Here is a 27,077-nt window from a genome sequence, read left to right as displayed (position 1 = left end):
AACAAGATGCAGACACAGGAGGACAGGGAGGCTCCAGTGCAGAGTCACATTCTCACCTCAGGCTGGACTTACAAAGGCAGCTATTACTTCAACTGTTCAGGAACCTCAGCCTTCTTGTCTTGTTCCCACAAAATGGTGGGCAGCCTCATTCTCTTTCTTCCTTGCTGGATCCTAGGGATTGGGGTCTGTTTTAGATTCCTAGGGCGATTGTAACAAATCACTACAAACTTGATGACTTAAAAGAAAAGAAATTTGTTCTGTCACAATTCTGGAGGCCAGGAGTCTGAAATCAAGGTGTCAGCCAGGCTGTGCTTCCTCAGTAGACTCTAGGAAGGAATCCTTCCTTGCCTCTTCTAGCTTTTGGTGGTGCCAGCAACACTTGACATCCCTTGGCTTGTGGCAGCATAACTCTGATCTGTGCTTCTGTCTTCACATGGCCTTCTTCCCCGTGTGTCTGGTCTCCCCATCTCGGTATCTCTGCACGGCCAGTCATTAGATTACAGCTCACCATAATCAAGTAGGATTGCATCTTAACTGAATTACTGCTGCAAAAACTCGATTTCCAAATAAGGTCACGTTCACAGATATTGGAGATTAGAACTCAAATATATCTTTGTTAGGGACACAATTCAACACACAACATGGTCTAAACAATATTTCCAATGGATGAACGCTAAGCCATTTTTTTCTTAAAATAAATTAAACCCTTTATAACTCAATGGCAACTTTGGATGTGCAAGAGAGCTCAAAGTCACTTCCAGTAACATGACAAATCTGGTCCTTTCTCAAGACAAGAGACCTCCACCATGCCACCCCACCAAATCTCCTTCCTGATATTACAGTGTTTCAGTACATGCGAAAACCACACAAAGACTCACCTTAGACTTTGAAAAGAATATTCGAGAGAAAATATAGTTTATTTATTCGTTTATTTTGCCTTTATTTATGCTCTATTTTTTAATTTAAAAAATTAAAATGAAAATACAGCTTAGGGTGAGAACTCTTTAATTTCTGGAGGTGATTTGAAAGTAGAAGCCCTATCTGGCTTCTGGTCTTTATACAGTGCATTTGAAAAGAAAGTCTTATTATACCAATCAAGGCGACATCCTTTTACAATGAACTCTGCATCATATTTCTCCTTCAAGACAAAGAAGAACATTTATGCAATTAAAATAGACTGATTGAAAAAAATCCGTGACAGGCATAAGCTTGGATTTCTACTCTGGGGTTGAAATGGCTGGGAGACACTAGAAAACTACAAAACTGAGCGAAAATTGTCTTGTTTTTTCCAGTGCATATCTTGAAGAAGAAAGAGGAGGTGGCTTTCCCAGCATTCAGCAGCCTGGCCCCCTCCTTTGCAGAGCCAGGGCTGCTCCCTCAGGCCCTAATCAACTCACTCAAACAGGCTGCAAAATAGATCTGACAGCCCATGAAAGGGAGTTTGGAGGCTGGGAGGGAAATACCAGGGAGGGCTAGGACTCCGGGAACATGGAATTCTGTATTTTCAAGAATATCACTGTGTTTGGACTGGGACATGAGCAGGGCCCTCTGATATTTGCGCTACAAAGTAGCTGTGATAAAAACCCTACAGTGTGTGTGTGTATGTGTGCATGCGTGCGTGTGCGTATGCGTATGTAGGGGGGTGTCTTTTGAGTCCTGGGCTTGGAAACACTTAATCAAATCAGTGGGGAAGAAAGGTCTCTCCGGTTTAAGCCTAAATCCTATTGACGTGAAGAGCAAAGGCAATTAACATTTGTTGATGGGTAACTAAGTGTTGGACATGTTCTGTTTTTCTTTTAATCATTATCATAAGCCTTGTGGTTGGCATTGTTATCCCATTATATAGATTGGGACACAGAATTTTGAGAGCAAGAAGGATATTCAAAATATTTAAGAACAACCAGAAAAGGATGGGCAACGACCATTTAGAAGAGCCGGTCCCAGAAAGGGTTAGGATGGCTACAGCTGTGGTGGGGGTGCCCCCAGGAAGCTTGAGGCAGCTACTGTTTATAATAAATACAAAGTCTATCCATGACTACCAGAGCATACCAGGCAAGTTGGCTCTGTTGGGAAGGCATGTTGGCTTCCCCTATGACATAAAGCTCATAGTGTATGACTTGGGATTTGAACCCAGCTCTCTTTACTCCAAAGATAACAGTCTTTCCAACGTGCCATACCCTGGTCTTCTCACTCCATCCTTTCTGAGGGGGAGGAGTCTGCAATCATGCCTGGGAGGAGGAATGCCAGCACACTCTCTTATAAGGGATAAGAGATGTCAAAGCCTTTCCTGTGAATATCTTTGTAAAGATGATGAAGAAGTTTTCCTACAACCTTGAGAGGTGGATATGAATCATGAAGGTTGGAGACAATATTTCAAAAAGGTGTCCAAAAGCACAGCTGGATCACTGCAAACAAATAATTCCAACGTTGATCACTTTCCCCAGAGCAAATGTCCCCTTGATGGTGTAGAAAATATCAAGACCTATGACCTAGGTGCTCTTTTGGGAAAAGGTCAGTGTCCTGATGCAATACTTTGAGAAAATACCATTTATAACTTTAATGGCTATGCTAAGCATATTTTGAAAACTTTAGTTAAAATGTGGGTTCCCCAACACAGAACATTGAGTTTGGAATTTTATAAATTACTAGTATCCTATGACTTTTTCTTTATGGGTTGATTCAGGTCACATTATACCTATATCACTTGTATACAATGAAACGCCATCAATTCCCTCAGTTGACAACCCAGTGAAATGGGTTGAATGAAAGAAAACATGTTGACGGAAATGACAGGAGAATAGCCTCTCCATTCAGTTGAAACAGAAGAGACACATAGAATCCTTTTATCTTCTTTTTTCAAGTGAGAGAAAAACCAATATTTCTCTTCAAATACAAACAGAAATTTACTCATTGGCTCAGGAAAAAATAAGCTAAGAGTGGACACATTTGCCTCTCCAGGGATCAGCTTAGCTCTTTAAAAATCTTCGAATTTAGGTTTCCTGCTGTTCCCTTACATGTTTTAATTGAACATATCTTGCTACCCTGTGCTTTCCTTATTGAGCTTGTACCACATCTCCCTTACTTCTTGCAGATTCAAACCTCTTCCATGATAATCAGAACTGTAGCATCAGAAGGCAATTCCCAAAGTGGTTCTACACATCCTTGATGGTAAACCAGATAATCATAAGTGATAGTCCTGTGTTCGTTTTAATGAGTATGGAAACCCAGAATTGGAGCACCAAGCTGTGATTACTTAGATATTATTGCTTAGGTCTAGGCTAAGCTTTAAGGTGCACATATTTCTGGTCAATTAAAATATGTCAAGAAAATGATGGTAAAGATAGGAAATGCATATAGCAAAAAGCATAAACTGTTTGGGAGCTAATTCTATCAAGGTCTGAAATGGCATTCCCTAACATCGACTGTATTCTCAGCAGGTGGACATCCAGCTTCTGCTCATGAGGAAGAGAGGTACCCACGGGAGTGCAGTGTGTGTCAGTGGAGAGGCTGGGCATTAGAAGAGCGAGCATTGCTTTTCCTTATGTTTGATCAGCCTGATATGCTGTTCTCAAAGCAAGTTCAAGAGCCTGTTTCCCCTGCTTGTCCACGTAAAGCAAGACTCGGATCTGACCACTCAAATTTGTGGAAGAGCTGCTTGTACCCTGGAGAAGCAGAAGAACATGCAAGGGCTCTAGAGCAAGCCTGGATGGGCCCGGGGTGTGTCCGAGTCTGGGGAGGAGGGTGTGGGGGCTGACCTTGGGGAGGCCAGTGCTTCCTGCACACAGGGGAAGAGGTAGCAAGGGGCACAGGAAGAAGAGAAGCGTTGAGCGAGCTGTCAATCAGCTTCCAGCTGCAGTACACAGTGTTCTGTTTATGAGTGTACTTGCCGTAGCTTTATCTAGACTGTGTCTTTGAAGAAAAGGAGAAGTATTTTTGTTAAAGAGTGAATTAACCTGAAATTTGGTATCCTCCCCATGTTGCTATTTGATACTAAATCATTTAGACTTTAAAAAATGTACAATGCAGATACACACTACTATGTATAAAATAGATAAACAACAAAATTCTACTGTAGAGCACAGGGAACTCTATTTAATATCTTATAATAACCGATAATAAGAAAGAAGTTGAAAAAGAATATATGTATAACTAATGCAGCATCGTAAATCAACTATACTTCAATAAAAATAAATAAGCGAAAACAAAACAAAACAAAACATGCAGAGGACTGCTCTGCTTATTTTGGCTTGGCCGTGGAACTTGTCCTTAGTGCTCGAGAAATAACAGACAGGAGTGTGGAATGCATTTGTTCAAGCGGTCAGATCTGGGGCCCAGCAGATAGCTGATGCTAGAAGCTCTCCTCTCCCAAGGTTATGCGTTTGGGGGAAAAGAGTTGGATCAACGAACTCTTAAGCCTATCTCAATATTACCACCTCCATGACGTCTTTCCTAATGGCATCTTACCCTTCTCTCTGTTCTTTGCTCTCCTGCATCTCTCTATCTGGACAACTCTTCAGGTAAGCACACTGCTAACCGAGTTTTGGTCCAATCTACTTCATGCTTCTCATTGCACTCTGCACAAAGTCCGACTCATTGCTTTGGGAAGAATAGCAAATCAGAAAAAATGGAAATGGAATTGATGACAAGGGCAGAGATGGTACTCAACCAACAAGACAGGCCATGCGGTCACAGAAACTGGCCTGGAGATGAATATGTCCAGCTAGATCCCAGGTGACATTTAGGGAGCACTGGGTAGCCGATTACCGCTGGCTGAGTGTGTAGGGAAATCCCAAAGTGAATTTGGCTGTTCTAGATTTAAGGTTTGCCTGACTGCTGCAGGATCACGACTGAATGTGCTGATTATTCTGGGGCAAGTTAAAGGGGCTCCAAAGACACATCAAACTACCCCCTATGTTCAGATGTTGACATGCCCTTAATCATCTGAACTAGGATCATTGGTGACGACAGTTTTCACTTCTCTGTGGCTTTTGTAAAATCTAAAGGTTTTGTTTGCAAGATCGTAAATGTCTAAAGGAACCAGATGGAAGAGCAGGTGGTTACTTACACGTTGCTCGGACACTCAAGAAGCAGATGACAAGTTCCTTATCTGTTGTGGCCTGGGGGCATGGGGCAGGGGGACAATGCCTGGTGCCACGTTGAGTGCCACAGAGGAGTGGGAAAGCATGGTCGTTGCTGTCAACAGATGGGGTTTGAATCCTGCCTTTGTCATGTAATGTTTGTGTTACCTTGGGCGAGTTATTTAACCTTTCTAAGGTTCAGTGATTTTCCATTCAAAAATGGGTTTTATTTTATTTTTTTGTTTAAAAAAATTTTTTTTAAGTAACTCTATATTCACAGCAATTGCAAAGATAGTATAAGGTCTCGTGTATTCTTACCTCGGTTCCCCCCAGTGGTTCTATCTTATGTAACTATAATACAGTATCAAACAAAGAAATTGACTTTGTACAATGTGTGTGTATAAATCTGTGCCATTTTATCACATGTATAGATCTGTCGAAGCTACCACCACAATCAAGATACAGACCTATTCCATCACCACAAAGGTCTCTCTGGGGCTACCCCTTTGTAGTCACAACCCCCACTCTTACCCCCTTCATTCCTAACCTCTGGCTACTATTGATCCCTTGGAGAATGGATTTTAAAACCCCTGGCCCAATGCTTAACCAATAGCGACTGTTTTCATTATTATTTTCACTCTAGATCTCATTTAATCCTATGACAACTTTATGAGTGTGTTATCAATAACCCCATTTTATAGATGAGGAGACCAAGGCAATGGAGGCTTGGTGAGCATAAGTGAATTGCCTGTGGCCACAAAGAGGCTGAGATAGATTTTTGAATGCAGGTCTCCAGGCCAGTGACTGATTCCACTAATTCACACAGGTAACTATGACTATTACCAAATTATATCATACAATCGGCACAAACATGCTGGATGTGTTCATTTGAATGCTGTCAACTGCCATTTTCTTTCAAGAAGGTGGTGAGACTTGCAAATTGAGTTTAAGACGTAACTCTGCCCTCTTTAGTAGTGTGCTATACTGAGTCAAAATCCGATAAATACTTGGACATTTGCCTGGGAGCAGACATGTCACTTTTTCTCCCCAAGCTTCAATCTCTTGTCTGAAAAAGAAGACGGTGGGGAGGGTATAGCTCAAGTTGTGGGGAGGGTATAGCTCAAGTGGTAGAGCACATGGTAAGCTAAGCATGCTAGTGTTTAGCTTGCATGAGGTCATGGGTTCAATCCCCAGAACCTCCTCTAAAAAACTAGATAAACCTTATTACCCTCCCCTCCTCCTCCAAAATAAAATAATTAAATAATACAAAAAAAAACAAAAAACAAAAAACAAAAAAACAAGGGAATAGAAAAAAAAAAAAAGAAGATGGTTGAACTCTGAAGGGTGACCTCCTGGCTCCAACAGTCAATGGAACACAAAAGGCAGAGATGTTCCATTGGGGGAAATAAAAGCTGGTTTGGATCAGTAAAAATAAAGATGGGAAGAGGAGAACAACTGGAGTTTGACAGAAGAGGAGCCTTAAGTAGTCATGTGGGTGGGGAGGAAGAGGGGACCAGCATGGGCGGGGGAATCATGAGAGACCTGTGGTTGTCGAGGACTTTATCTAGAAGATTCTGCACAATTCTCGGAAAGCTTAAATGGTTTTTCAGTAAAGAGTGAAGTTATTTGACTCAGAAGTGTGGACAGGATACACACAAGTGTGTGTGTGTGTCTTTGTGAGAGTAGATGGGCAAAATTGATAAGAAGGAATGAGTCAGAAATTGAGCCTCTGGTCTCACTCCAACTGCTAGGAAACACATGAGTCCATTTTGGTTTGGGGATTCTAGAATATAAATGGAATTTGGATTGCCATCCGAGGGTGGGTGTGAGAACTTGTGAGGATTTAGTACATGATTTGCGTTTATGGGATCTGATCTGAGTAGTTTAAGCTGTAAAAGCAAGATATGAGTCAGTCTCATTTTCTGTGACTCTTCCAGCTGCCCCCAGAGGGAAGAAGCAAGGGCTGAGTACATCCATTCCAATAAATAAATAAATACACATTTTGCAATGGTTGCTTTCTGCCAAAATTTAATGTACCTCCCAAGTTGGGAAAATGACTTATATTCTTTCACCATCTTGCCTGCTCCATGCTTCCTCCCCAGCCCCTCTCCTCCTTCAAGGCTGAAGGCTTCCTAGTCAGCAGAGACACGCTTCCTGCATTATCAACATGTGTACTGCTCTCTAAATAACTCCCTATTCGCGATTGTGCTAAGTATCGCCTCCGAGGCTTCAGATAGAGACAATTTGTTTGTTTGTTTGTTTGTTTGTTTGTTTAAATGTTGATGGCCTCACAGATATTGTCGAATCCATGGGGTGCTGAGAAGGGAGGGTGAGGAAACTTCTCTGCCCGTCTGCAGAGAATTGGGGTTGGAGGCAGTGAGAAGCCCCGGAATTGCTAAAATCGTTCCACTGGAGTGGAAGAGGAGGGTGATCCTTTGTAAACCGTCCAAACACATTTCCATAAATGTTAAGTATTTGGATGAAAACAGGATCTTGGCTTCACTTTCTCTCCAAATGGCCAGGGAGAAGGGAACACTGGCTCATCGGATACAGAGGAGAGAAACCTGGCACGCAGCCTCCAATGAAGATTTTACATGTTTGAGAAACGATGTTGGGAGGACATCCCGCAGGAAGCCGTCGATCAGTGAAACGCACATTTGCTCAAATAGCACTTTCCCAGCTGAGTCCTACCCTCTCCGTTCCAGACCTACTCGGCTGGATCCTGCTCATTTGGCTGCTCCGTAGCCTTGTTGCGGACAGTTTCTAGAGGATTTCATTTTGAAGAGTTTCAAAGTAATTCTGCTAATGCAGGAGCGACTCCTCTTTTATGGAGCAGAAAACATTTGAAATCTGTCCTTTAGCATGGTTAAGAGCATCCGAGAAAAAACCGGCATCTGTAATAGCTAAGTTAGTCTTTGCCAGACCCATTCTGAGCACTGGAAAAATGTTAACTCATTTAATCCTCACAACAAACAGTCCTTTGAGGATTGTGAATTTATTTTCTCCGTCTTTACAGATGACAAAATGATAAGCAATTTGCCCAAGGTCACATAACTGATACGTGATGGAGCCAGTGTTTCCTTCCAATCTGTCTGAACTCCAGAGCCCACACTTTTAAGCCCACTGCTATATGACGAATATTGCCTACTCCTCAGGGTTCTTCTGAGGATCGAATGGAATGGCCAGTAAGGGTAAGCTATAACCATTTAATACAGCTATAGTCAATATCTTGTAGAAACCTATAATGGAGAAGAATCTGAAAAAAAAGTATGTATAACTGAATCAGTTTGCTGAATACCTGAAACTAACACAATATTGTAAATCAACAACACTTCAGTTACAAAAATCAAACATAGGAGAATTTCAAGTATTTGAGTGGGGCTTCTGTCAGTGCTTCTGATTAAAAAGTCACGCTGCCAAAACTTGTGTTCTTTCCTTCCTTCCTTCCCCCCTTCCTTTCTTCCTTTTTCCCTTCTTTCCTTCCACATCGTAAAATGCTTCTCAGCGGGATCAAGTATGCAGTCACCTGTGGCAGCCCACGGAAGATGGCACATGGAAGGCAGGCAGGCGGGAGGATGGTGCTCTCTCCTTTCCTATTTCACTTCCTCTTCCCTCATTTCTACTCCCTGAGCTCACACTTCCAAATAAACTCCTCCCACATAAGCCATTGTCTCAGACTCTGCTTTCAGGAGAACCCAGGCTGAGATTCTCTTTCCCTCCCATCTTCCCTTCCTGATTCTTACCTTCTTTTCAGAGTGATACTGATTTATTTTCATGGATAAAGGAATATTTTCATTTTATTGGAGTCATCTAGTTGGAAGCCCAAGTTCGAATGCAGCAGATGTGGAGCGGGCACCCTGCTGGTGTTGCTTACTTTTGAATCCCAGAGCCCAATGGTCTGACACATGACTAGTGATCAATAAATGTTTATTTCCTTTTTTCAAAAGTGTGGGTTAACCCACATTGCCTAATCTTCCAGAAGGCTAAAGTGTAAAGTATATTTTTACATTAACAAAGTTCAAAAGTTATGTTTCCTTTTTTCTCTATTAATTTACATTTGCTGCTTTCCGGGTCTTACTTCACATGTGGAATTTCAATAGTTCAAGAAGACAGAAAATGGGGGAAGCATTTTATTATATATCAGTTTTGGCATGCCAGAACCTTTTTTTCCCCTTTCCTCTCAAATTACAATTTTGAGGATCACTGGTCCACTGATATTTCTGTCTCTTTAAATTCTTAATCCAGACCAGCAACTTAGAATGAACGTTTTTTGGGGAGAGACTGTTAGCTGGTGGACTAGCAGATGGTAAGTCATAAGCAGTTTGGCTGGCAAGGTTCTGACAAACATGTGCTGCAAAATAGAATCATCCCACGAGAAGATTAAGAGTGATAAATGAAAATAAAGGATGGAGATTTGAATAGGAAAAAAAAAAGGCAACTCACTGGAGAATTAAAGACTAAAAATCTAGAATAAAAGGGTATTGTGTTTCATATTATAGAAGTAGTTAGTAGTCTTATTTGTGAGTTGACTGATTTCTCATTTGTTGAGTACCTGCTACTTGATAGGTACTCCACCAAGGGCGCCTGTGAATATTACATCAGTTAATTTAATTGAGAGTTGTAGTCTCTGAAATTCTTAGGTGTACAAACATGTTGTCTTTCTTATTTCTAAAATAACCAAGCAGTGATTGTAAGGCATGTCCATCAACCTTTTAAACTGCCTTTTTATGTTTGAGGACTTTCCTACAGTATAGGTTCTCTTCTCCCCAAGATCAAGCCAAAAATTCACCTTCTCAGCTTTCCTTGCTGGAATGTGACTGAGGATCTGGATCAGATACAACTGTGTGAGATTCCAGTTCAGAAGCCAGCCAAGTGAAGATGCAAAGGCTGGGCAGGGTCTGTCCTGGTGAGGCCAGTGACAGGAGTGTGCTGTGTGCAGAGGTGTCAGATGTAGCAGTTTTAATGGTGCCATCCAGCCCCAGAGATGTCATCACGGTATCTGAGCCCAGAAGTGGTGGCACTAGTGTCACCAGGACAGCAGCCCTTTGCTATAATGTGGAAGTTATTACTGGATAGGTAGTAGCCTCCAAGTGCTATTCTCTGGACCTTTTCCAAATTCCTAGAGCTTTTCTGATTAAACCAGTTAGAATAATACTATAACTGATTCAATATCATGCTCATATTTCTAATTTCATGATGGTGGTCTGAGAAAACCCTTCATGGACCAGAAGCTGTGGAAAATTTTTAGTAGAAGAGATAAGATGTGTCAGTCAGCTATTGCTGTATAACAAACCATCACAAAAACATCAATGACATACAGTAATAAACATTTACTTCTCACTCATGAGCCTGAGAGGAATCAGCTGGATACTATTTTTTCAAGTGATGGGATGGGAGTTGGCTGGCATATAGCTGATCTAAGCTGGATTCAGTTTTTCTTGGCTGTGGGACACAGGTTTAATTTAGATCTTTCCTCCCATTTTCTCATTTTTCTGGGACCAGCAGGTATTCAGAGCATGTGTTTCTCATGGGGAAGGCAAAAATTTCAGCAAGCAAGATTAACCATGCAAGCAAGTCACTACTGGTATTAGGTTTGATGACATCTCATTGGCCAGGGAGAGTCACATGGCCAAGCCTAACATCAAAGGTTTGAGGGTGTGTATTCATACCATGGAGGCTGGGCATAAGGAAGTGAATTTTTGCTGAACAAGATGTAATACCAAAGGACATCATAGCTGTTAATGAAGGTTGATACCCAGCCCAGTTCACATAAGGGAGAGCTGAGTACTCAGTAAATATCTGAGCAGGGCCTAGATTATGAAGTAGACCACAAACCTGAAAACTGTAACAGTATTTAGATGAGGAAATAGAGTAAATCATCCAGAATAGGCAGAATAAAACTTTTAAAGCACATTCAATATTATTTGAAAGGTAAGGGAGAAGAATGCAATAATAAATCTAAAATGGATATCACATGGAAAGACCAAGCAGGTAACAGACATCACCAGAGATTTTAAAAATAAAAAAAATACATAACTGTTAGAATAGAAAACTCAATAAATGCACTCAACTGACGGACGGATACAGCAGAATAATGAATTGGTGAGTTTGAGTATAGTTTTTGCACAGAGTTAAGTTAATGTTGGATGAATGCATGCCTGAGGTGATCACAGGAGACCCTGATTAGATCATGTAGCCTAAAATTTCCAGGTGTTTGACATTTGTCAGAGTTCCAGTGTGACCAAATTTACTTAGTTATATATAAATATCTCAGATCTGTTCTACACCCTCACTTCTTAGTGCAAACCACCATTGTCTTTGACCAAGACTCCTACCATCACTTGTTTCCTGGTCTCCCCTCATCTACTCCTGCCCTGTCCTTATCTACGTAAAGCATACATCACTCTTTTTTTTAGAGTCCTTCAGTGGCTTCTTCTTGCACTCAGGATTAAGTCCCATATCAGGGACATTGTCTACAGGACTTTGTATGGACCCCCAGCCTCCTCTCTCACCACACTCCACATTGCTTGTTGCATGTCAATTACACTAGACTCTTCTTCCTTCCTCAGATCAATCAAAATTGTTCTAGACTAGAAACTGCATAAGCTGCTCCTTCTGTTCAGTACACTCACGTCACTGCCATTCAGTTTGCTTGGTAATTTCTTCCTTTCTCTCGAGGAATCAGTTTAACCTCATCTTAAATATGTTGGCTTAAACAGCATGCCCCAGCCTCCCCAGGCTAGACCAGCTTTCCTCCTTACATTCTCTTACGGTATCTGTTGCCTCTGCTTTGTGCTACTTAATCACAATCATAATTACATATTATGTGCTATGTTTTGTTAAATGTCTGTTTCTTTAACGTGACTACAGGATATTTAAAGGTTGGAATTGTGATATTTTTGTTCAGGGCTTTCACATGAACTCCCAACCCAGTATTGAGCAAGAAATATGAAGGAATGCAAGTTTAAGTAACAGGTATACAAGGGTTTACCCAACTGAATTGCGAACATATACCACTGGACTTTGTGAAATCAACTTTTGTGATCAATTGAGTAAATCCTACATAACCCTAAAAGGAAGAGCTGGTTCTAGTATTTGGCTTACCAAGAATAGGAAAATTAGGTTGTCTGTGACTTTAAGATTGGTTGTTAGTGATCAGTGTGTATCATATTAATGTTGATCTTTTCCAGTGACTTAAATGGACACTTCAGTGGTGTCACATACTCTCCAGGAAATACTCTTTCTTCACACTAATTATACCTTTATCATCCCTCTCTTCACAGCTTTCAACAAAATTTGGAGTATCACCAGGGATATGGTAGCAGATCTTTTTAGTTGCCTACTGAACATTCTATCCTCTTTCTTATTAATAGGATCCCAACTTTGTTCAGGTCTTTTAATTGCAGAATCAAAGACCTTATAAAAGGCAGCTCAAGCCCCAGTCCTAGGGTGTCTTGATTAGTCTTAACCAACTATGATAATTAATTATGGATGCATTTTTGCTAAAGAAAATTGAAAAATCTAGAAAAGTAGAAATCATGCTGATGTTTCACTGTGCAAATGCAAACACTCTGAATATTTTGTTGAAATTCCTTCCCCGTCTTTTTTCTGTGCATCAGTGGATTGTTTCCATTCATAGCATTCATAATTTTATATACTTTGTATCTTGTCTGTTTACTTATATTATAACCCTTTTTCTAAATAATTACATTGTTTTAATTTATTTTTAGTATCTGCATATTCCACTGAGAAGTAGTTTCTTAACTAACACAAAGGTGTAATGATTTGTATCAGTTCCTTAGGGTTGCAGTAACAAATTACCACAAACTGGGTGGCTTAAAACAAGAGAAATGCATGGTCTCACAGTTCTGGAGGCTCAAAGTCCAAAACCAAGGTGTCAGTTCTCTCTGAATGCTCTCAGGGAGAATCTGTTCCATGACTCTCTCCTGGCTTCTGGTTATGCCAGTGATACTTGGCATTCCTTGGCTTGTAGATGCGTTACTCCAATCTCTGCCTCTGTCTTCATGTGGGCTTCTGGTGTGTCTGTATCTCCTCTTCTCATAGGGATACGAGTCATATTGGATTAGGGCCCACTCTAATTCATTTTTAACTCTTCTTAACTTGATTGCATCTGCAAAGACCCTACTTTAAAACAGAGTACCATTCGCAGGTGTCAGAGGTACTCGAACATACTGTTTTGGGGAGATAGAATTCAGCCCCATTATACCATTCTTCTGAGGTCAAAGAGCTGTTACTACTTTTCACTATTATATATACCAAAGCATTTAAGATCTTCATTCATAGCGTGTTTTCCACATCCAGAATTATTTACTTAAGCTAGACGCTCAGAAGTGGAATTCCTCAGTCAAAGTATGCAAATGAACATTTAAAATTCTACAAATTGCTATGTTCCTTTTCCGAACTATCATTTAAATTGCCACACATAATTTATGAGGGTGTTTGTTTTAACCTCACTCTTGCCATTATATGGTTTTGAAAATAATTATTTTAAGGACGTATATAAAATGACTGATCAGCAAAAAATAGTATCTTATTATGTGCATTGAGGTTTGACATCTTCTTATATTTTATTTGCTATTTACCTTTCCCTTTTCGTGAATTTTCTCTTTCTTTCCTTCACTAACTTACCTATGGGAGTCTTCATGCTTTTCTTACCTGTTTTTCACATTTGTTGAATAATTTTTCGTAGTCATATCATCATATTTTTGGTTTTACCCCACAACATTTTTCATTGAAACATATTTGTCTACAAGAGTGATTTTCAAAATGTAAACACCAGGTATAATGCAAGCACAAATCCATCAGGTTGAATGCTGCCTGTGTACTGTACCAGGGTTTGTCTGTTCATCTTTCCTGCGGAATTATTTCATCACTCCTGAGAATAGAAAACTTTCTCCCTCCAAAACAAGGGAATTAAACTGAATCCTCTTTTAATTTGTATTTATATGTGTTATATTCTCTAATTACTCAGAAATATCTTTTGGTATGGGGAATGATGTAATAATTTACAGAGACTGTGTTCCAAAGTGTTAGCTGATTGGCTCCGATCTGTTTATTAAAAAATCCTAGCCTTTCTGGTAATTGACTTGTGATGAAGTACCTGTCATATAGTACAATATGATACATAATAGAATTACTTTTCTGAGTTTTTGTCCTTAATGCTGCTTTTACACCAGTGTCACATTATTTAAATTTTCATAGCTTTATAAAATACAGTGTACATCCTGTTTAAAAATTTCCTGACTATCCTGTTTATTTTTATAGGTTAACTTTAGAATCATTTTGTCAAAGTTGGGATTTTTATTAAAATTGTAGCAAGCCACTCAGCATCACCACGTGGACTGCCTCTCTCCTTATATGCGAGGTTTCTCTTACATCTCTCCTTCAAGTCTTGTAGCTTTCTTTATATAGGTCACACAGTTTCTATCAGAATTATTTATGATGTATCATTTTTGTTGCTACAGGAAATAGGATTTAAAAAATTATTTTATACATTATTTTTGGTAATCTTTATTAGCTTATTATGGATTCAAACTCCTAACTTTTATTAAATTTTGATAGTTTCTACCACATTCCTTTGGCTTTTCTAGATATATAAGTACATGAGCTGTAAAGAAAAATTTTTCTTTCTTTTCAATATTTATCTTTGTTTTAAATTTTTTCCTTTGGTCAGAATTTCTCAAATGTACAAATATAATGATAAGAAGCTTGCTTTTTTTGGTTCTTGATTTTGATATTTTACCTTTAAGTGACTATCAAGTATTACTGTGAAATATATATATATATTTTCATGGTAAGTAGCTTTTCTTTATATTACTACATGAATTTTTAAAATAGAAATTGGTCACAAATTTTATAAAATGCCTTTACACCATTTTTTTAAATGATAAACTTTGTTTCCTTTGACCTAATGCTGTTAACATACAGTAATAATAGCTTATTATTTACAAACTATTATTGAAATCCTATGTTATATCATGTACAGTCCTGGTGGACTTAAAAAAATAGAGTTGAATTATGCTTAATATTTCTTTTTATTAATTATTAACAGTGGGTCTGTTTATCATTAATTACTAATAGAACAGCAGCAACTGTTTATTTTTTGTCACATAGACCTTACCTTATATAAAAGAAAGAATTTTATGACTCAGTCTGGTAAAAAGAACTTGGGGGCTTCTCCAAGGTGAAGATGTTATTCTCTTATTTATTTATCAGTTTGGGCACTCATTTATCCATTTGTCGTAAATCTATAAATATTTTCTGAGCAGTTCCAGGGCTGGGCAGGAGTAGAATTTCCAAGCTCAGTCTCTGCTGCCAGGAAGACTCGAATTCACATCCTGGCTGTAATTTACTAGGATGTGAACTTGGGTAAGTTACCTAGCCCTGAGAAGCCTCAAGTTTCCTCATTTGCAAAACAGGCATAATAAATAGCACCTAGTTGAGGGTACTTATGGAAATAGTGCTTGTAAAGCTTTTAACAGTGTCTGCACATGCAATCCTCAGTACACGTTCTTAGGATGCTCTCATTACATCCTGGAGACAAAGATGAGGGGGTCTGGGCTCCAAGCTGGGCGGCAGAGGTTATGTGCTAACTGCTGATCACCTGGGCCTTCCCTGGCCTCCACTTTGCCAATTCGCATAATTAGAGTCTTTTTCGCTTCCTGTTCCTCAAATCTGTACATACACTCGCCATCGCCCACCCTTCTTATCCCCTATGTCAAGTTTGCTGGTTAAGAACTAGACCATTTTGAAGATTATCAGAGAAATCTAAGCCTGAGGGCCAGGTCACCTGCACCGTGATACCTGGTGATGTCTTGGTCCAGGTAGTTGACATGACTATACTTCCTTTCTGTTAAATGTAATGGCAGGGCAGTACCCTGAACACTTACTTCCAAGTGAAAGCTCTCACCTGGCTTTTTCAAGCATGTCGGTAGCCTCAGCTTCAGAAAAGACTCAGAATGCTCAGACGGCTGCACTTTCTCCAAAGCTGTCCTGATGTCCCCTTGCACAAGCTGAGTTTCAGGGGTCTTGGCCTTGACTGCCTTTAAACAAGTGCCCTCTGCATTGACCATTCTCCATCAGTACCGCCAAGGTTGGCCGGCTGTTATTTTCCTGGTGATTGAGATGATTTATCACATTTTGCAAAAAGTGACTTATTGTTCTGACCTCCCCACCTTCGGAGAAGCTTAGCTAAGTTGTCTCATGTCCTTGCCCTCTGCTCCAACCTTTTATAATAAGTCCCATTTCAGAAAGGCCGCCCTCCCCCCTCCCCTCCCCGTGGGTGATCTGGATCTCTCAAGGCACTGAATGGTATCAGCCTGGGAAACAAGATGTTTGTTTCACGTATTGTGTCAGCTGGGATGTCACCAAGCAATGCATCTATTTATAATCTCTCAGTGCTCCTATTGGCAAATGGTGCTGAGAAGAAGCTGGGGGGATTTCAAAGGCTGGGGGGTGTTCCTCACCCCAGGTCTTCCTCCATCTCGCCCCCTCCTTCCCCTTTCTCCATGGGCTGCGCTGGGTGCCCCCAAGATTCCTAAGGCCAGTTAGCAGGTTAGAAACTGTCAAAGTAGATTGCCCTCACAATCACAGCATTTACTGTCACCATAACTTCTCATAATATGGAAGCTTTTACTGGCCCTCTCTGCGGCTTTGTTCAAAGCTTGCCGGCGACAAGGTCATTTATATATTGCAATCAGAATTCTTGAGCTGAATCATTTTTTAATTATGGCTTAGGTAGTGGGAGTTGTGCAGGTTGAGAAAGGAGGCCAGCTGGGACTTAGCATCTCTTTGATCACAAGGCTGAATGATTTGCTTTGATCACAGAGACAACAGTTCATAAAAGAGCCTGGTCTCTTCTTGATATTTGCAGGTAAACAGAAGGATCATTTGAAATGATTATACAATGAGCAATTCAGACCCCAGACAATGATCTCCTTTGAACCGGATTTAGGGGCTATTGATTAACATAGCACAGGGGACCGGGTGGATGAAAAAATGTGGCTTTAGTCCCCAGGGAAGGTGCATCCAGAGGTCACCAGCTCAGTCCTCTGGGGTTAGACTTCCAGATCCTATGTGGACCCTTCTGTAAGGTAAATGGTGTTCAGACAAATAGGAATAGAAATAAAGAATGCTGGGAACCTGGAAAAAAGAAGAACTCCTCAAAAAGAAGGTGCTAATGGTAGAAAGCTTGCAGGCTTTGGAGTCAGGAGAGCCTGAGATAAAATTCTTGCCCCTCCATTTATTATATGAAGTTCTGGGGGCTAATTGATTAAATCTTTCTACATCTAAGTATTTTCATCTGTATAAAGGGGACATAAATACTTCAATGGCTCTTTTCAGGGTTTAATTGTGTGGCTTTTGAGAAAGGAGACATGCTAGGTGCCAGACATTTGGGGAAAAAAGAAAATGCTTAGGTGTCCTAAGAAGGACTGGAAATCCTCCGGCTATCCCCCTACACTACCCAGAGGGAGCTCTGTGATGTTTTCACAGCATGAAACTGTCACCATAATAGAATACTTGATTGTCCCGAAGAAATTGTTTTAAAGTGATATTTTGAATTGTATTCCGATAGGACTTGTTTGAACATTCATATGCAAGAATCCCATTGGTTTCAATTAAAGTGCTTGAGCCTTTGGTAGGTCCTAGGGGGTACTGCCACACAATGGAACCATCTAATTATTGATGGTCAGTTTTAGAAATATTGGCTGAGCAGGGATGATGCAGTGTTTGAAGCAGGGAGGAAAGGGGGTGGGAAGGGGTAAATTGAGAGTTTGAGATTTGCAGATACTAACTGTACAAAATAGATAAACAACAGGTTGCTACTGCAGAGCACAGGGAACCATATTCAATATCTTATAGTAACCTATAATGAAAAGGAATACATGTATGTATATATATGACTGATACATGATGCCGTACACCAGAAACTGAAACAACACTGTACACTGACTACACTTCAATTAAAAAAACAAATAAATAACTTCTGTTGGTCGTGACTCTGGAGTGTGTGACTTGGTTAGTCCCCCTGGCATGACCTCTTATCCCTGACTGCAACATACGAGTAAGCCACAGAGGTCTGATGGTCATTGCGTCACAGAGGTCTGATAGTCATTGCAGAAAACATATTGGTCCTGAATAAATAAGCCAGTCACCCTGGACAACAAGGCAAAGGCCCAGTGCTCCCCCTGCCTTGAGACGTCTCAGACACTTGGCTCCTGGGGACGAAACACCGGCTGAAGAGTGGTCCCTCAGACTGCCTTCCCCTCCCTCTCCTTGCAGCCCCTGCGGCTCTGTTTCCAGCTACCTGTGTTTCTGTGCCATGGCCAACGATCTCTCATGGCTGGGTCACGGGAGCATGGGACAGGTGGTCACGTGTGGAGGGGAGACCTAAGAGTTCCTGCTGCACCAGACCCAGAGGAGGCCGGGGGAGCGAGGCGTGGGACGGCCGAGTCTTTAAGGGTGCCAGGTCCGCCACACTGCTTCATGCCACTCCAGCGGGCCATTCTGGACCCCCTGCTGCGGTAGCTGGGCTGCCATCACAAAGTACCACAGACGGGGGAGGGGCTCACACAGAGAGGTGCATTTGTTCACATTTCTGGAGGCTGGAAGCCTGAGATCCAGGGGGCTAGGGCTGGCTTCTTCTGAGTCTCTTTCCTCGACTTGCAGACGGCCGCCTTCTCGCCGTGCGCTTGCGGAGTCTTTCCTCTGCGTGTCTGCGTAGCCGCGTTCAAATTTCCTCTTCTTACAAGGACACCAGTCATACAGGATTGGGCTCGCCTTAATGACTTCATTTTATCTTGGTCACCTCTTTAAAGGATCGGTCTTCAAATACAGCCACATTCTGAGGTGCTGACGGTTAGGACTTCAACATGTGAGTGTGAGGGGCCAGGTTCGGCCCCTCGTGCCTACTTTGTGTCAGGGGCTGTGTCAGCACCCAGGGTCTAATGTAGCGCAGACCCACTTACTGCCTCTGGGGCCTCGGTTTCAGCCAACTGGTGAGAGAAGCTGCTGGAAGGCGGAGCGGAGTAATCTGACTTCTCCCCTCGGCTCCTTCTGGCCACGAGGACAATAGCTTTTGTCAAAACTACATCCTTGGCTTCTGAGACAAAGAACACCTTTAAATGCTGATGTTCCTATGGGTATATATTATCAACCCACTGCTTTTTTTCTCTGAATATCCTTCCTTGGGGTTTCAAGCACTGTACTACCCGGCTACTGAGAATGTGTCTGGAGACCAGTGGCACTGGCCCCACCTGGGAGCTTGTTAGAAATGCTGAATCTCAGATCTCACCCGAGAGCCACTGAGTTGTTATCGAGATTTCTAGCGAGATCCCCAGGTGACCTGCGTGCCCACGGAAGTACAGGAAGCGTGTTCTACGGCTGTCAGCCCCACTGCCTGCTGGCCACCCATTCCCCTCTTAGCTCCAGAGTCCAGCCTTACACCAGCTTCCCACTCGTGTGGGCAGCTGCCTGGGGACCATTTCCAAGATGTCCATGGGCTTGGCCAACTCAGTGCGCCCTAATTAACCCCTCATCCTCTCTCCCACTGCTGCCCACGTCCTGTGTGTCTCCTGTCCTGGATGGAGCCATGGTCCATCCATTGAATGCCCTGCAGACATTCGAATGCCTCTTGGTCTTATCAATCAAGTACTGCTGATTTTTTTTTTCTTTTAGAATATTCCTTATCTCTGTCTCTCCTCTCCTCTCCTTTTTTTTTTTTTTTTTTTACTGCACTTGCCCTGTTCTGGGCTTTCATCCCTCACACTCTGGATTAGTAAGAGGGACTTCCAGGAGATTTATCAGCATGTGGTTTTTTCTCCTTATACGTCTCTTGCTTCTGCCTGTAACCCCTCTCACCCCCTGGTTGCCTGGCAACGCTCACTTCTTCCTTAAGACTCAGCTCAGGAATCCTCTCCGGAACGCTTTCCTGACCTAGATACCCATCTCAGGGATCCTTTTTCCTGTTTCCTTAGTAACTCTGTGCCTCAGTATCCTCATTTGTGAAATGGATTGAATAGAAACGTTGTAAAGAATAAGTGAGTTAAGTTCGTGGAGCAGTATCTGACACAGAAGTGTTTCTTAAGTGTTAACTGTTATTTTTGCAACCATTTCAACTTCCCGATGGGTGGTCTTGAAGTTCTCTTTCTCTTTATCTAGATAGGGTTTCTGAAAACATAGCCAGATGGTTCCCGGTGTCAGAGCCATCGATGGTGGGTGAATCTGAGGTGGTCACCGTGTGGGGACCCCAGCCCTGGACACGACACTCTGGGAGCAGGGGTTGTGTCTGAGGCATCTGTGCATCCCAGACTTGCCTCTGCTTGTGACCCTTAATAGCAGGTGCTCCTCAAACATTGGCCAGGCCAGGTGAGAGCTGGGAGTTTTGGGTGGAAGAGGAGGGAGACATCATTCTGTGCACAGTATTTGAAAAACACAATAGAAGCTACAAATGACCTTTTGGGTATTTCCTACGTGAGGAAGCTGAGGAGAGTGCTGTCAGCCTGGCCGATTTATGGTTTTGAATTTGTGCCCAGAAGCTGTTTGCAGAGAGATTATTTTTAGAAATGTGAAAATAAATATAATTAAATTAAAGAGAAGTGTCAAGCATTTTCCCCCCATGTCTTTAGACTGTTCTCTGACCGATACAGCTTAGGTAATGACAACTCTTTGAAGAATGGTGCCGTATTTCTAATTAAACAATCAAGTCTCACCAATCATTACTTCAGCAAAGCTAAGGGTCAAAAGCCTAGAAGGTAAAAGAAAAGAGATCTTAAATAGACAGAAATGGCAATAAAATGGAAATATGTTCCCATGACTCTTTTCTGTGTCTTTTTAACTCTTCATGGTCTAAGTGTATGTCTAACCTCACATTAAACAACTTTTTAAAACTGAAGTATAATTGATTTCCAATGTTGTGTTAGTTTCTGCTGTACAGCTTAGTGATTCAGTTATACATACACACATGTATATATTCTTTTTCATTATAGGTTATTATAAGATATTGAATGTAGTTCCCTGTGCTGTACAGTCAGGCCTTGTTGTTTATCTATTTTATATACAGTAGTATGTCTCTGTTGGTCCTAAACTCCTAATTTATCCCCCACCCCCCATCCCCTTTGGTGATCATAAATTTGTTTTCTATGTCTGTGGATCTCTTTCTGTTAAACAGTTTTTTGCCACTTGACATAAAGATCAGCCTGTGACACAGAAAAAAAGACACTCATGTTAGAATCAGGCAGAGCTGCCTGGGTTGGAATCCTGGCTTCTCAGCTGTGTGGCCTTAAGCCGATCTCTCAACCACTCAGTCTCAGTTTTCTCCTCTTTCGCACAGGGAGACTGAATCCCAAGTCCCTCGTTTGGCTTTGGAATTCCATTAGGTAATGGATATGTAATGAATGTGCTATTCTCCATCCTAATCAAGGTGTCAGGAATGTTTCTTGACATTTTTGTTTCTAAACCAAATCAAATCTGACTTAACCAGTATACACCAGAGTTGAATGAAAGAATATCTCACTTTGAAGTGAGAACACATGATGCTGAGCTCTGCTGAGTGTCCACTTCCTTAAACACACTGAGCTACAGAGCTGATTGCCTCGGCTCCCAAAGATCCGGGAATAAGGACAAGATCTCAAGCCAGCTTGAGGTTTGCCCACTCTTTGTTAGGACATGTGCATTGCACTTGAACATACATCAGCATGCAAAGTGTGACTTCGTGTGTGCGTGTGCGTGTGTGTGTGTCATGTCTATCACTCACACGCTGCTTGCTTCCTAATCAGGAGGGCACATTCTGGTGGAGACAGACCGACACAAATGTCTGCCATCCATATCGGATCGATAACTTGGGCTTTGCTGAGTAACTCAGTGAATGTCTGAAATGGTTTTTTTTTAACTGGTGAAACTGATGAATTAACCCGAATGATGCGTATTAGAAATGGACTCGCAGTGGTGACATTAAAGACGTGTGGATTGGCCAGAACATCTTGGAGACAGTCTTTACCATTGTCTGAATCCTGCAAGGCCTCCAGCCTGGGCCCCTGGGCATGGTGCCCTCGGCTCTCACTCGCACACTCCCTTCCTGTACCACCTTCTTCGCATCTTCTTGCAGAGCTAGCCCGGAGCTTCCTCCTCAGGGAAGAATCCTGCTTCGGACTCTGCCGTGGTCCTGCACGTGTGTGCATAGCTCACAACTGTGGAATCCTTACGACCTGCCCGCCTCAGTCGCGCAGCTCCCACCCTCACCTCCCACTGCTGGGCCAATGGATGCAGGGAGCTGCGGGCATCCTACCTTGAAAACCACACTGGGGTCCCCATGTGCTCTCCATGGGTCCCCTTAGCTGCTAATCAGTTTGGGGAATCTTTATCCTAATGGGGAGTCATGGAAGGACCAACTTCTGTGTTGGCCCAGACAATAGGGCTGAATTCTGCTTTGGCCTTGGGCCTGCCCATGTGCTCTGTCTGTGACCCCAGGACCCCTTTCTGACTCAGCACCCCCCGGCCCGTGACTATCCCTTCTTCCTCAGGGCCGAGTCCTTCCTCTTTCCTCACCCTACTCACTCGCTCACCTATTAACACAGTCCGAAGGAACTGCTTTAAAAATCAGTTTGCCTTAAGTTAGTTCAAAAAGACCCAGTTAATACACTTGAAATAGATTTCAGTGGATAAATGTTTAACTCAGGAGCAGCTCCTTGTCCCATTCATTCTGCCCACAGACTTTTTTTTTAATGAAGGCTTATTAGGTAATAGATGCTGGGAATACAGCGGTGACTGAGATATCTCTTTTAGTCCTCAAAAAGCTGAGTGTGGTCGGGTGCACGGGTGAATAACCCATCAGCACCAGAACAACGTGCCAAGTGCAGGTGGAGGATGCTGTAGGGGGTAAGGAGGGGGCCCAGAGCCAGATGGGGCACCTCTAAATGGTACCACTAACAAGCTGCTTTGCAGGGATTCACTCAGGTAGGTTGCTCCCCCATAGGTTCTGTAAGCTGAAGGTGGGTCCCGATGTCCTGTTGCTTTATCTTCAAAACAAAGCGTAGTTCTGTGTGATATCCTGAGTAAGTGGAACATGACATTGTTCCGGAAGCGCAGCCATGTCAGTTACATTCTGTGGGTAAGGAGAACATAATGTTATTTTTAACCCTAAAACTGAAATGAGTAGGAAGGACTATAAAATGAGACCACCTGGGAAGAATGAAGAACCATTACGAAGACATCCTGACAACTGAAAGCAAAAGCTCGAGGAGGCGTGTGGAAGCCAGTTTGGGGGGAGCTGCCGACACTGCCTAGAGCTTCAGAGAAGGGATGACTCAGAGGGACAGGCACCCGCAGGCACGTGCCTGCTGTCTTGGAGCAGGAGGAGGGCATCCAGGGGTTCCAGCCACACCTGGTGCCTTGCGTCCTGATGACGGTCTGCCACGGAGGTGCAGGCAGACATCCAGACATCGCAGGAGAGTGTTTTCTTTGAAGACATGTTAGTCCCCCGCCTTCCCGAGGAAGGCTGTTTGCGCTCCAGAGTGCCTTTCCCTGGGCTGGGTGACTCACAGCTGCCAGGGATTTACACCGGTCTTTCTTCACATGCGAGAGTCTGATTTCCACACGTGCCTGTGGGAAGTTTCGTGTTTCAATTTGGAAGGCGTCATGGGCAGATCTTCAGAGGAGATGTCTGCTCCGGGTGAAGCTGCGTCTCGTTCACTTGGCAGGGGCGCTGCAGGGTGGGCTCGTAGTCACAGACAAACTGTACGTGGCTGGGAATCCCAATCTTTCTAGTTACCGGGTCCCCCCAACCTCACCCCTATAGTCAGGGGTGAGTCTGTAGGTGACAGACACAGGGCTGGCGGGAAGCACGTGAACTTCATGGACCTGGATATGATGCCGCTCTGTCCCTACCTGTCTATGTGGTTCTGGTCAAGTTCCTCAATCTCTCTGACCTTCTGTTTCTTTATCTATTATATACAAATAATTGTAACCTTCATAACATTCTGTGGTTCATAGTAAGGATTAAACATAAGACACGGAAGCCAAATGGTGCATGACAAGTACCAGAAAAATGTTAGTTTCCTTCCCTTCCTTCTTCCCCTGCTCCTACAAGGGTTCCCTGAAAGCACCAATGCAGTCAGACCAGAGTCTGCTTGTACGTGTATCAGGAATTTCACTGAATTGGAGAAAATATATAGATTGAAGTTAACAAAATTGTTAAGAGCCATGAACTGGGGAGAATTTTTACTTTCCAGAGGATGGTTAGCGTATTGAGTGAACATCAATCTTCAAGGAAGGCTGGGGTCAGTGAGCGCTCCAGCAGACAGACACCACCATGCTCCCAGCCTGCCTTGCACCCTGCAGACGAGAGCGCCGCACCTGATCTTCATCACGCTTTTACACATTTCTCTCTCTATGTATATTTTCTATAAACCTCAAAGAAGCTTCCAGGATTAGATTGGGAGGAATTATTAGCTCCATTCTGCAGATGATGACACTGAGATGCAGCCTGTTTGGGTTCAAGAAGAGTGGCTGCAGAAAGTAGAATCCAGGTCCCAGTCAACTGCTGCCTCTGCAGTGGTCCCTACGTGGTTGTGTGATGATGTGGTGTCCACGCTCTCTCCCTTGTCCTACTCCGCAATATGCAAGTGTTGTTCACGTATCCGTCTTCCTGTACCTGGCCTTGAGTTTAACAAGCTGGGTCCCACATCCCCACATCCAAAGCCATCATTGGGAAATTTGTGGGGCAAAGGGATGCTAAGCACAGCTGTGGAAGTAGAGGCTCTTGGAAGCACACAGGTGGGGTCCTTGGGGCTTCCTGCCACTAACAGTAGCCCTGACCAAGAGCCACGGGGTTGGCAAAAGATTTGTGTCTTGGTCTAGGGCAATGGTTCTTAAATTTGAATGTGTGTCAGGGTCACCTGTAAGGCTTATCAAAACAGATTTCTGGGCCTCCCATCCAGAATTTCTGATTTGATAAACCTGGGGTGGGACCTGAGGGTTTGCATTTCTAGGAAGTTCCTGGATGAGGCTGACACTGCCGGTCTGGGAACCACAGTGTGAAAACCGCTGGACTTCGGGAGTGGCTCTTCACGTTGGCTGCACGCTAGAGGAACTCAAACAGTTCCAAATCCCAGACTGCACCCCCGGCCAATGTAATCGGAATCTCTGGAGGTGGAACTGAGGTTCAGTAGTTTTAAAGCTCCCTAAGTGATTACAGAGTGCCGATAAATTTGAGAACTAACTCTAGGGAGGTTAGAAGGCCTGGGTTCAAGCTCCACGTGGGATTGAAGGGGGATGCTCAGTGGATCAAACCAGAGATTCTCCAAATGGAAGAGCGTGTTGTAACATGATATAAATGCTCATGAGCAGACATCAAACTTGCTGTCAACCTAGTCCCAAGGTTTACTCCCCTGTGAAATTTCAAAAATTCAATGTGCGTGTGGAATTTTTCTGTCGGTTCCAAGGAGGCAGGAATGATGATGTGTCACACAGCAGACTTGATGTTGCTCATTAGATGGGCCGGCTTTTGAGGTGACCCTTGGCTGGCACCTGGGGACCTGGCTTTGGAGTCTTCTCTCCATTAGTAACAGATAAGGCTGTTTTGGATGCCCAGGGTGCTGAAACCTGCTGTACCAACCTGCCTAGACTATTTGGGCAAACAATGTGGATGGTGAACACCTGCTTCCCTTCTGGGGGTGACCAGATGTCTAGGTGAACAGCCCACAATGACAGCCTTGGACGCTGAGTCTCACGTGTGCCTCCTCAGCAGAAACGTGGTGCACGTGGTGCTGTATTTCACTGTTGTGGGAAGGAGCACTTGCTACATGACAGCCCCCCTGGGAGGGAGAACATATGAAGCTTGCATCTGGACTCCAGCAGACGCGCCCCTGATGAGTGTGTCTCCCACCCTGACCTGGCTGCGTTTCCTCCCCTGTAAGAGCACAGACACAAATACAACCACCTCTGAGGCTGGTTACCAAACGTATTTGTGGAATTTCCAAAAAGACGGTGAACACTTTTGTATGAAATTAGAGATGAATTTCTATGTGCAGCCTATACCAAGTAGGGAGTTTTATATGTAGCCCTGTATGTTACATTCTGTAATACAGAGAGATTCTGTGTCTGAAACAGAATGTAGACAATTAATAGAATCAGACAAAGGAAATTATATAATTTGGGATTCCTAAAGCCACAGCAAGAAGGACTAGGATGGAATCTGAAAGTACGTTGGGCTGATGACAGAGATTAACCTAATCTGTAGGAAGACTCGGTGATGGATAAATGGCCTTACTGAGCCCGTGAACTTGTACCTCCCACTAAGGGGCTGTGTCTACAGTGACTGAACCGAGGGCTCCTGAATCCTTCCAGCTGTCCTGTCCTGTTCCTCACAACACTTTCATCTGTGTGTGATGCAGAGGGTCTTCTGGGTCACCATCCACCACGACAGCTGGCCCTTGACTTTCTCTGCCAGCCTCTTAATGCCACCAACCAGGAACAACCCCCAGTCCGCACCCCACCCCAACCCAGTCCCTGTCAAGAGGGAGAAGGTCTGAAGAAGGGGTTGTGGCTAAAGGGACTTGAGAGGCCAAGGGTCGCTGGGCAAGACACTCTAAGGATCCTTATGACCCTAAAATTCTGAGCCCCTGGCATTCTGAGTCTTAGCCTCCTCATCTGTAAGATGGGCACAAAGCCTGCTGACTATCTTAAACATCATGGACTCCAAACCAAGTCCAGATCTGCTTCCCGATCTTCTCTCGTGTACTCTTTCCTGCAGTGGTAATAAAATTGACAGCATTTCCTGACTGCTGTGTGCCAGACATCACGCTAACCTCTTTGCTTGCATCATCTCATTTAATCCTTGCAATAAGGCTAGGGCTGAATCCCGGTCTCATCATCTGATTTTATCCACTTTTAAAGCACCGAAGTCCCTGTTAAATCAGCACTGACTATGTGGTAAAGTATTAAGTCTAACTGCCAGCCCTAGGACCGGAGGCCCAAGCCAAA

The sequence above is a fragment of the Camelus dromedarius genome, chromosome 1 (genome assembly GCF_036321535.1).
Source record: "Camelus dromedarius isolate mCamDro1 chromosome 1, mCamDro1.pat, whole genome shotgun sequence".
NCBI lineage: Eukaryota > Metazoa > Chordata > Mammalia > Artiodactyla > Camelidae > Camelus > Camelus dromedarius.
Note: the sequence above shows the minus strand (reverse complement) of the source record.